General features: G+C 48.3%; 1 pseudogene across 1 annotated transcript; it reads left to right on the top strand.

Annotated features, from left to right (window-relative positions):
- Window positions 1–1,242: 1,242 nt before the first annotated feature.
- On the top strand, window positions 1,243–2,203 carry LOC100942338 (annotated as a pseudogene). The gene has a single exon (XR_002775436.1). The product of XR_002775436.1 is annotated as an ATP synthase subunit gamma, mitochondrial-like (transcript).
- Window positions 2,204–10,649: the final 8,446 nt, after the last annotated feature.

Consider the following 10,649-nt stretch of genomic DNA (forward strand, 5'->3'; position numbering starts at 1 on the left):
TCTGAGGCCTTCTGTCTGCTCTTCTCCTGGGCCCAGAGACTTTGCAAGCAGTGTGGTCTGTCCATCCAGACGGATGGGAGCTGGTGTCCCTGTGCTTTGAGGGGACCACAGTGTATTCTGCCTTCAGCATAAGTCCCAGCATTTTACCAGCTCACAGTCTCCGTATTGTACTTCCAACAAGGTGAAAAGATTTAGAAAGTTGAATAAAATACGTTTAAAACGTATTTTACCTGAATGAAAACTACAATTTTTTGACCTTTTTGGCACAAATTACAAATTGTTCCAGAAATCTACAAATTACTATCTGTAAGTTCCAGGAATGAGTGTCAGCAGCTTCTTATTTTGAGAATAATATGCCAGTCCAAAAATACAACCTGATAAGTGTTTTATCAAGGTAAGAGGTGCTGTTGACACAGAATAAAAGTCTTTTCACTCTCAAACTTGCAATTCAGTCTCACAGTCGGAATCTGAAATAAACAAAGGTTTTGGAACCCCAGCCTCACGGACTGGAAATAGATCCTAGTGCTGAGCTGTGTATTACTATTCAGGGGCACGTGTCATTAGTTAGCCTTTTTATTAAAAAAAAAGACAAAAGGAAAATAAAAAATACTATGAAGACTAAAAATAGTTGCAAAAGGAAAAAAGGAGACGAATTTTACTATGGAAGATGTATGTGCTGATAGTACTTGCAAGAAAGAACAACACAGGGAGGTGCTTGTGGCTCAGTGAGTAAGGCGCTGGCCCCATATACTGAGGGTGGCGGGTTCAAACCCAGCCCCGGCCAAACTGCAACAAAAAATAGCCGGGCGTTGTGGCGGGCGCCTGTAGTCCCAGCTACTTGGGAGGCTGAGGCAAGAGAATCGCTTAAGCCCAGGAGTTGGAGGTTGCTGGAGCGACTCCGCTGCACTCTACCGAGGGCGAAAAAGTGAGACTCTGTCTCTACAAAAAACAAAAAAAACAAAAAAACAAAAAACGTCTTGTGAACTTGAAATTTTATCCTTCAGGCATCTCTTGCTCCCCACTCAAGTATATCTGCCCCAGAGATAAACACTGTCCTCCCACCTCATCCTGGTTGCAGAAATAAGAAAGCATGAAATAAGAAAATCTCTCCTCCTGAGCCCTTGGTGTCCCAGTGAACTCACAGAATGTGGTAATGGGAACTTTTCTGATGCACTTTGCCAAAAGTTCAATCAACTATCCTTAAATAACATATATTTTTAAAATACAAAGTGTGGGTGCCCGACCTTCAGCCCAGCTGCTGGCACCATGTTCTCGAGGACTGGCGTCGTGGGGCTCTCAGCCTGGGCCATGCAGCCACAATGGGTCCAAGTTCAAAATATGGCAACTTTGAAAGACACTACCAGGTGACTAAAGTCCATCAAAAACATCCAGAAAATTACCAAGTCTATGAAAATGGTGGCGGCAGCAAAATATGCCCGAGCTGAGAGGGAGCTGAAACTGGCCCTAGTATACGAAGTAGGATCTTTGGCTCTGTATGAAAAAGCTGATATTAAGGTGCCTGAAGACAAGAAGCACCTCCTTATTAGTGTGTCGTCAGATGGAGGACTTTGTGGTGCGATCCATTCCTCAGTTGCCAAGCAGGTGAAAAATGAGGTGGCCGCACTCACAGCGGCTGGGAGAGAAGTCATGATTGTTGGAACTGGTGATAAAATCAGGGGCATATTTCATAGGACTCATTCTGACCAATTTGTGGTGACATTTTAAAAAGTGGGAAGAAAGCCCCTAACTTTGGGGCAAGCATCAGTCATTGAGTTATTAAATTCTGGATATGAGTTTGATGAAGGCTCTATCATCTTTAATCGGTTCAGGTCTGTCATCTCCTGTAAGACAGCAGAGAAGCCCATCTTCTCCCTTAGTCCTATTGCGAGTGCTGAGAGCATGAGTATCTATGATGATATCGATGCTGATGTGCTGCAGAATTCCCAGGAGTACAACCCAGCCAACACCATCTGCTACTCTCTCTGTCCACCTCCAGTGAGCAGAGTGCGAGGATGACGGCCATGGACAACGCCAGCAAGAACGCTTCTCAGATGATCGAGAAATTGACTTTGACATTCAGCTGCACCCACCAGGCTGTCATCACAAAAGAGTTGATTGAAATTATCTCCGGTGCTACAGCTCTGGATTAATGAAAATCAAGTTCTGTCCTCAGACAAGAGGTAAAGGAGGAAAATTCACCCAGCTGATTTTGTTTTTAGCTTACCGCTCTCTTTGAAGAAGTTGTTGCTCCATTGTTTGAATTACTGAAGACAGCAAGATCTTTGTAAAGTATCTTACAATAAGCAACTTACAATAAGAAAAAAAAATACAAAGTGCGAAGATTATTTTCCTAATATGTTTAATTTGGTCTTCTAGAAAGGCAGGAGAGTTCAGTGTTTGTGCTATTATTATTACTGCCTTGGGCATAAATAACATCTTTCTTAGAAAAAGTCAGGAGGTTTCTGACAGAGAAAGCGAATCAGATTTTTTAATCACACCCAGTCACACAGATGCTGTGTACAAAGACAAACCATATGCTATGCTGTTGTTGGAACTGGTGCTACTATTTTGGAATACAGCAGTTTGCTTACAGGAATTTATGCCATCGACATGCTCACATGGGCGGGCAGAGTGTACAAGGGTGGCTGCTTGTGTCACAAGAGGAAGGTGAGGAATGAGAAGCTGAGTGTCACTCGTAGGGGATTGGTTGACTGCATTGTGTGACTTCCACAAAATGTAAAAAGAATAAATGATTTAGGTCAAGATGGGCTGGCATGGAGAGGCTGTGTCAGTACTATCGCAGTCTCCAGCACTATGCTGGTGGCTGTTGAGAGCTTTTCTGGAGGCCTCCTGGTCCTCTCAGCCTGCACTTAAGCAAATGTCGCTCAAAAAGCCACCACCAGGTGGCATGGTAGCTCAGGAATGTAATCCCAGCCATTTGGGAGGCTCAGGCAGGAGGATCGCTTGAGGCCAGGAGTGTGAGGTTGGTGCAAGTGAGGCCGACACCATGGCAGCAGCAGTGAGACTAGCCTGGGCAGCCGAGTGAGACTGTCTCAAAAAAATAAAAGCCACCACCCACTACAGCAACCACTTACAATGCCAAAGGCGGCAGTTAGCAGGTACTTCCCAGCAGCAGCTGTGAGCTGTCCATGTGCCGCCTGCCTGCAACTACGACAGTAATAGCCTCTACTTTGCTCCTTTCTGAAGATCTGACCTGTGGGCTCACACCGGCTGACCCAAGTCCAAAATCAAGTGGAGAAGAGGATTCTGGGAGATGCACTGTGGAAGAGACCGAGCTGGGGTGTGGTAAAGATGTGGGTTTAACCACAGACTCTCATGTCAACAAGAGGTTACATAGGAGCCCTTTGACTAGTGGCCACAGCGTATTCAAAATACAGTTTTGAAACAAAAAAGTTCCATACTCAATTTCAGTAAAATGTATCTTCATGACATGCACCCAATTCTCTCCTGAAGCTAGAAGTCATACCTTAAATTCAGACGTAAGAAACACAAAAAATCTTCTGAGCTTTGAAAAATTCGCTGCCCATTTTTAGAGTCCTTGCAGTGGATAAAAGAAGCTACAGAAAAGCCTGACCTTTTATTTTATGTGACAGTAACATCAGTTAATCTTTAAATTAGTGTAGAGTTTATCTGTGCAAACCCAGCACAGATGAGGCTTCCAGTGACCCTCCAGCTGTCCCTGGAGTGAATGCAGTCAGCCTCATTTCACAGACAGGGAAATCAAGGCTGAGAAAGTTCTGCAAGGTCACACTGAGCTGTTTTGTGCAGCCCAGACCTGGACTCTGACTCACTCTAACACAAACCTTCAAGTTGACTCAACAATTTCATTTCTTTGTGAGTCAAAAACTATAAAAATTGGCTGGATGTGAAGGCTCACACCTGAAATCCCAGCACTTTGGGAGGCCGAGGCAGAAGAATCACCTGAGGTCAGGACTTCCAGACCAGCCTGGGCAACATAACCAGACCTCATCTCTATAAAAAAAAAAAATAGAAAAATGAAAACTGCAAAAATTATGGCCTCCTCTATAAAATACAATTTGAGAGGTTAAGGCAATGGGAGAAAAATATCTCAGGAAAATATTTAATAAATCTGAGGTCTAAATTAAAATGTTGAATGGTTTAAAGTCCTGCTAACTTATCTGAGCTGTGATTTGTCTACCCTCCCAGCAGCACCAAGTCATCTATGACAAAAAGGAGACACAACTTGGGCAGAAGGATGAGACTTAGTTCTTGTTCCTTAGAGGAAAATAAATGGAATTTCTCTACATGTCTTGAGTAAATGGTAGAACGGAATGATCCCAGATGAGAAGGAAATGTGGGAACTTGACAACCGCTGCCAGGCGGTCTCCCACTGCCCAGGGCACCGCTTCCAGCACTGCGTGGGCTGCCAGCTACCCTGGTGTTTCTGATGAAGCTGGATTCCAGCGGGCTGCACTCTTGTGTGTCTGCAGGAGGCCCGTTACCCTGTGGGATTCATATGAGGGTTGCCTTCGACACTTCAGACCAGGGCTATCATTTGACCCAACATGACTAAGGGCAAACCATTAGCAACCTGGTAGACTTTGGTTCCAGGCAAGCATTGAGGAAGAATCCCAGGAAGCCTTCCTGGTTATCAGCTTTACTGAGAATCGCCAAGGTCATTGGTCTGCCGTGGTTTAGGGTACAGTGGATCTGATATCACTTTGGCCCATGCCACAGCTTGACCTTCAGAATGCTCCAGAATCGGGCCCTGATGTCCCTTTCCACCTTCAGAGTCCATCCTAACCCTCTGCTCTGCCCATCCTCCTGTCGCACCTTGCAGGGGTCCTCCTCCCCAGAGGAGCCAGGTTCTGTGAGGGGGACACACACACACAAACATGTGATCATGGATCGCAAAGCCTGGGGCTCCTCCTGTCTCCAGAGAAGCAATTCTGTGCAGTAGTTATTGTCAAGAGCTTATTCTACTTCACTGCTATTTTTATGAATTGCTATTGTTTTGAGGCAGAAATACTAATAATTCTTTGTGTCCAATTCAATAAGAAATTCTTCAAATTTTGAAAAAAATATATATCTTATGCCATGTCTGGTAACTGTTTTTTGTAACTTGAGGTCCTTCTTTTCATGAATCCACATATTTTTATAGCGGAAATCTTGGGGGTAAACAACATTGTACCCTCAGTCTTTTAAAAGTTATGTAATTATGGGCTTGGCACCTGTAGTTCAAGGAGCTAGGGTGCCAGCCACATATACCAGAGCTGGCGGGTTTTAATTCAGCCCTGGCCCACCAAACAACAATGGCAACTGCAACAAAAAATAAATTATATAAAAAATTATATAATTATAAGCATCTTTCCCTACTCTCATGAAACCGCCGAGTGACTGGCTGGCTGACTGTGGTTCCCAGCCATCTGCCCACTGTGAGAAATGTAAGTGGTTTCCAGATAGTCACTGCAATAAACATCCATGTATGTCCAGTTTTTTCCCAAAGAATTATTTCCTTGGGTTACACTTCATACAGTGGGATTACTGGGACAAAAAGTCAGAGGATATGAAAGAATTAAAAAACATGCAACTTGAAATCAGCTCAGATCTCAGCCTGATGGTTCACTGTGTGACCAAGACGCCTGGCCACCTTTCTGCCTTTCCACTTCCTGCCTGTGAAACGGAGTGATGACCTCTCGGGCTGCAGAGGGATCGTGAGGAGCTGCCCACGAGAAGCAGGTGGCACACTGCCTGACACAGAGTGAGCACTCCACAGCCATGGGCAGGGTCGGACTGGCTGTCCTGGGACACTGCTTGTGAGAAAAGTTTACTAGTCTGCACAGAAATCTACCCAGCTCTATTACACTCGTAAAATATATTTGTCAGTTTGACAATTTACCAATTCAAAATGATCCTGCAAGCCTATTTTAATCAGAAGTTTTATGATCACTTAAATAAACGAAATTTTCTCCCTATGTTTTAAAACTAAATTCTTCTAGAGTGAAAGGGCACTGCCCTCTCGAAGCTCAGGAAGTAGGTCCCTTGGAATGGCTGTTCTGAAGCTCTTTCTGAGCTAATAAACCCGAGGGATACAATGTGCCTCCTCAGTGATGGTGATATTTTATGGCAGAAGCTTGCACCTGAGGACCAGTTTCCACGGGAACCAGGAAAGATGTGGTTCCAATATGTTTGTGGGGTGGTTCACTTCATGCAGCTGAGAGCCACTCATCCAGACAGGCAGATACGTTGATTATACCAAGGGTTTGCCGACCAACCCCGCAAATCTTCAGCATCCTCTTCCATCCATCAACCTGAGGCTGGACTGTCTCAGGTCGGATGAGAGGGAGAGACTGTGGAGTGGGCCCTGCCCAGTGGCCCAGCGGCCTCACTCTGCTTCTGTCAGGGAAGGGTCCCCGGTCTCAGGACACACGTGTGGAGAGAGGGACAGCTCTGCACACCTGCTGTCAGGACAGTGGAGTCAGTTTGGGGGGCTAGGTGGAACAGAAGGGAGGATTTGATAAAACAAAACGAAACAAAAAAGCCAGTGGAAAGAGCAGAAACTGGGAGAGGATAAGCCCATGTACTGGACAGATGGGAGGGAGGAGAGGACTTGAGACAGACAGATGGACTTTCCATGAACTTGCTTGATGTCCTCAACACATCCCCCTGCAAGGACCCCAGCCCCAACTCAGGAGACCTGAGGGAGTTAACGTGCCACTAACATTGCAGCTTCCCCCAGCAGGGGGTCTTGCCAACCCCGAGCCCACCTGAGCCAGAGTCCATGTGGGTCAGAGTCCATGTAGGTCAGAGTCCATGTGGGCCAGAGTCCATGTGGGTCAGAGTCCATGTAGGTCAGAGTCCATGTGGGCCAGAGTCCATGTGGGTCAGAGTCCATGTGGGTCAGAGTCCATGTGGGCCAGAGTCCATGTGGGCCAGAGTCCATGTGCCCAAGAGACCACATGGGTTAGAGTCCATCTCGGCCAGAGTCCAGATTTTTCAGAGTCCATGTGGGTCAGAGTCCATGTGGGGCCAGGGGCCAGTGGGCCAGAGTCCACATGGGTCAGAGTCCATGTGGGGCCAGGGGCCAGTGGGTCAGAGTCCATGTGAGCCAGAGTCTACGTGGGTCAGAGTCCATATGGGGCCAGGGTCCAGTGGGTCAGAGTCCACATGGGCCAGAGTCCACGTGGGCCAGAGTCCACATGGGGCAGAGTCCTTGTGGGCCAGAGTCAGACTCCATGTGGGGCAGAGTCCACATGGGCCAGAGTCCATGTGGGCCAGAATCCATGTGAGGCCAGAGTCCATGTGGGCTGGAGTCCATGTGGGCTGGAGTCCATGTGAGGCCAGAGTCCAGTGGGTCAGAGTCCACATGGGCCAGAGTCCATGTGGGGCCAGAGTCCAGTGGGTCAGAGTCCACATGGGCCAGAGTCCATGTGGGCCAGAGTCAGACTCCATGTGGGGCCAGAGTCCAGTGGGTCAGAGTCCATGTGGGCCAGAGTCAGACTCCATGTAGGCCATAGTCAGACTCCATATGGGCCAGAGTCCACGTGGGCCAGAGTCCATATGGGCCAGAGTCCACGTGGGTCAGAGTCCATGTGAGGGCAGAGTCCAGTGGGTCAGAGGCCATGTAGGGTGGAGTCCACATGGGCCAGAGTCCATGTGGGCCAGAGTCAGACTTCATGCGGGCCAGAGTCCATGTGGGGCCAGAGACTATGTCGGCCGGAGTCCACATGGGTCAGAGTCCATGTGGGGCCAGGAGCCAGTGGGCCAGAGTCCATGCGGGCCAGAGTCCACATGGGCCAGAGTCCATGGGGGTCAGACTCCATGTGGGCCAGAGTCTATGTGGGCCAGAGTCCACGTGGGTCAGACTCCATGTGGGCCAGAGTCTATATGGGTCAGAGTCCATGTGGGCCAGAGTCCATGTTGATCAGAGTCTATGTGGGCAGAGTCCATGTGGGTCAGAGTCTATATGGGGCCAGAGTCCAGTGGGTCAGAGTCCACATGGGCCACAGTCCACGTGGACTGGATTCCATGTGGGTCAGAGTCCATGTGGGCCTGAGTCCACGTGGGCCAGAGTCCACGTGGGTCAGGTTCTACATGGGTCAGAGTCCATGTTGATCAGAGTCTATGTGGGCCAGAGTCCACATGGGTCAGAGTCCACGTGGGTCAGGTTCTACATGGGTCAGAGTCCATGTGGGCCAGAGTCCATGTTGATCAGAGTCTATGTGGGCCAGAGTCCATGTTGATCAGAGTCCATGTGGGTCAGAGTCCATGTGGGTCAGAGTCCATGTGGGTCAGGTTCTACATGGGTCAGAGTCCATGTGGGCCAGAGTCCATGTTGATCAGAGTCTATATGGGCCAGAGTCCATGTGCATCAGAGTCCATGTGCATCAGAGTCCAGGTGGGCCCAGAGTCCACGTGGGTCAGAGTCCACATGGGTCAGAGTCCATGTGGGCCAGAATCCATGTGGGCCAGAGACCAGTGGGGCCTGAATTCCATGTAGGCCTGAGTCCATGTGGGCTCAGAGACCAGTGTGGCCTGAAGTCGATGTGGGGCCAGAGCCCAGTAGGTCCAGAGTCCACACCGGCCAGGCCGTCCTCCTGGGAGCCACTCCTTCCCTCAGCCTGCGGTAGCACCTGTCCCATCCCTGCTCATTTCCCCTTCTCTGAGGCAGGCAGCCCAGACCTGGGGACTCAGGGCATAACTGCTAACACCTGGAAGGGGAAGCAGGCTTCCAAGCAGAGTGTCTCTGTGGGTTAACGAGGAGAAACAGGCAGGGCTCGCATCTCCTTTGCTGTCCTCCTCCCAAAAGAGAAACCTGTCCTGGTTCTCTAACTGCACCCATGGGGCCTGACTCCCGCACTGCAGCCCCCACTCAGATTGGGGTGGACAGTTTCTGCAGCTCATGCACAAGATGCCACTGAGAAGCCTGGACATGAGAGTCATGGTGCTGGAACTTCAAACCCAGACTCCTGTCTGAAAATGCGGCATGAAGGACACAAATTTATGGTGAGCAGGTTCTAGGCAGGAACAGAGGAAATCTCACCTGGAAAGGCACAGCAGGCATCTGAAAATCGGTCCCACCCCACTCTCTCCCAACACTCAACTGAAACAACAACGGAGAATATTCCAAAGCACAAGTAGAAAGAGAAAGAAAAAATAGTAACAACAGAATTCTGGAGGTAAGAAACCTGATGGAGAAATGGAAAGGTGTTTGGCAGGCTTGAGAGCTAAATCCCAAGCCAACAACTAAGAGGGCTGCAGCCTGAATTGCCCTGGGCCACAGAGGGCTCCCGTGTGGGTGGCATGGCCTCCCTGGTAGTGGGAAGGAGAGGAAGGGCTGTTGGAGAAGCAGCCGCCGTGCAGCACCCACTACTCCATGCCACGCAGTCACCAGGCCCAGACTGAGGGGAACCTGGGACACCTGAGGACACCAGGCTCAGCTGAGGGGAAGAACCAAGCAGGAAGTGGCATTCTGTATGTGGACCCCACCTGCCTTCTCCATCTGAGCAGCATCCAGAGCCCTCACACCCAGGCAGCATCTGGAGAAGCCTTCTCTAGGTCATGGTCAGCCTTGGAGAAAGACCCTCTGGGAAATAGCCACAGTCCAAGCCCCGCCCACATGCACAGAGCTTCCAGTCCACTTCCTAAAATACAAATGTTAAATATCACAGAAAATAAGGACCACAAGCCCTTTAACGAAATCTCTGATATAAAAGACAGGAGTTTCCAACCTGAGCAACATAGTGAGATCTCTCTACCAAAAATTAAAAAATTAACCTGTGCTATTTCACGCCCATGCTCTGACCTGCTTGGGAGCCTGAGGCAGGAAGATTGTTTGCTGCAGTGACTTCACACTTATCACTCACCACTGCCCTCATTCCCAGGCCACAGAGCAAGGTCCTGCCTCACCCCCAAAAGAAAAAAAAAAAAGACAGGGGCCCAATCAAACAAAGAGAAAGAAAGAGTGATGTGGGGTAAACAAATTATATCACAGGAAAAGACATGTCAAGAACTGTCATTAATATCCTGAGAAAGATGAAGTGGTCAGGAATGACACAAGAATAGTAATCTATTTTTTTAAAATGAAAGATATTCAGAGAACAAAAAGGGATCTTGCATATTGAAATACATAACAGCAGAAACAAACACTGAATTGAAGGAATTCAATGACTTTTATTCAAAGGTCAATATTATTAAGCATGTATTGGGAAGTATATTTCTCACACCTATTAGGACATGGGGTGCCTTAAACATCCTTATTAAATGGTTATGTAGTCATTTTGAGATACTTGCTAGGTAGGAGGTGATGAGAAAAGCTCTGAATGTCAAATTACCGTCAATAACAACTTTAAGAAAACTGATAGGAACAAGCTCATTGAAGTCCAGCACTGGAGAGCATGGTTTTATACCCCAGCTGGGACCAAATACTTGATAGCTTGCTGTCACCACAACCCCACAGCACCTGGCAGTCTGTCGGGACACCTCCTGAAGTAGGTCAAGTTACTTTTCACGTTCGCTCCCCACCCCGCACTGTCAGGCCTGGGGTGTGATTTGTTTGGGGCGTGGGATGTGAGCAGAAGGGGCAGAACACTTGTTTGTAGCTTTAGCCATAAAAGCCATCTCCTGCTTCCATCACCCCTCTGGAGGCTTCTGGCTCTGGCCATGGG

Source organism: Otolemur garnettii, unplaced genomic scaffold, assembly GCF_000181295.1.
Source record: "Otolemur garnettii isolate 467f Iridium unplaced genomic scaffold, OtoGar3 scaffold00138, whole genome shotgun sequence".
NCBI lineage: Eukaryota > Metazoa > Chordata > Mammalia > Primates > Galagidae > Otolemur > Otolemur garnettii.